Here is a 1,484-nt window from a genome sequence, read left to right on the forward strand (position 1 = left end):
ACCGCCGCCCCCCGACCGCCACAAGGCGACCGCCACCAGCCGACCGCCACAAGGCGACAGCCACCATCCCCAAGCGCCACCCCCGACCGCCACCCCCCGACCGCCACCAGCCGACCGCCACCAGCCGACCGCCACCAGCCGACCGCCACAAGGCGACAGCCACCATCCCCAAGCGCCATCCCCGACCGCCACCCCCCGACCGCCACAAGGCGACAGCCACCATCCCCAAGCGCCATCCCCGACCGCCACCCCCCGACCGCCACCAGCCGACCGCCACCAGCCGACCGCCACAAGGCGACAGCCACCATCCCCAAGCGCCATCCCCGACCGCCACAAGGCGACCGCCACAAGGCGACCGCCACCAGCCGACCGCCACAAGGCGACAGCCACCATCCCCAAGCGCCATCCCCGACCGCCACAAGGCGACCGCCACAAGGCGACCGCCACCAGCCGACCGCCACAAGGCGACAGCCACCATCCCCAAGCGCCATCCCCGACCGCCACCCCCCGACCGCCACCAGCCGACCGCCACCAGCCGACAGCCACCATCCCCAAGCGCCATCCCCAAGCGCCACCCCCGACCGCCACCAGCCGACCGCCACCAGCCGACCGCCACCAGCCGACCGCCACCAGCCGACAGCCACCATCCCCAAGCGCCATCCCCAAGCGCCACCCCCGACCGCCACCAGCCGACAGCCACCAGCCGACCGCCACCAGCCGACCGCCACCGGCCGTTCGCGGTGTGCGCCGCCGTTCCCCAAGCACCCTCCGGGACGAAGCCGGAGCCAGAGAATAGCAGCGGTGGTGCGTAAAAGCTGCGGCCGGGCCTCGCGGAAGGTCCCCGGGCGGCGAGCTGCGGAGCCCCGGCCTCCAGCTTCCACCAGGTAATAGGACCGGGCGCGCGTAAAAGCTGCGGCCGGGCCTCGCGGAAGGTCCTCGGGCATCCAGCGAGATCACACGGCCCCCACCGGAGGCGGCTAGCGCCTCCGTAGAGTAGTACCGGCCCGTGGAAGCGGCCGCCCGTCAGCCTGCGTTGCCGCTGGTCGAAAAATGCACTAAGTGCCAAACCCCATTCATTTACAACGGCGTGTCCGCCAGAGGGCGCACTTCCCCCGGCGGACCAGCCGGCGGGGCTCGTTAGAGAGTGTATCCGCCTGGCAGTGCCTCCTGGACGGCCTGTATTCCGGACCGCGACCGCTAACTTACGGGAGCCTAAACGGCCCGCGGACCAGCCGGCGGGTCCTCCGTGAAAGCCTATCCGCCTGGCGGTGCCTCCTGGCCGGCCTGGATTCCGGACCGCGACCGCTCACTCGCGGGACCCTAAACGGCCCGCGGACCAGCCGGCGGGTCCTCCGTGAAAGCCTATCCGCCTGGCGGTGCCTCCTGGCCGGCCTGGATTCCGGACCGCCACCGCTCACTCGCGGGACCCTAAACGGCCCGCGGACCAGCCGGCGGCTCCTCCGTGAAAGCCTATCCGCCTGGCG

The sequence above is a fragment of the Syngnathus scovelli genome, unplaced genomic scaffold (assembly GCF_024217435.2).
Source record: "Syngnathus scovelli strain Florida unplaced genomic scaffold, RoL_Ssco_1.2 HiC_scaffold_100, whole genome shotgun sequence".
Classification (NCBI taxonomy): domain Eukaryota; kingdom Metazoa; phylum Chordata; class Actinopteri; order Syngnathiformes; family Syngnathidae; genus Syngnathus; species Syngnathus scovelli.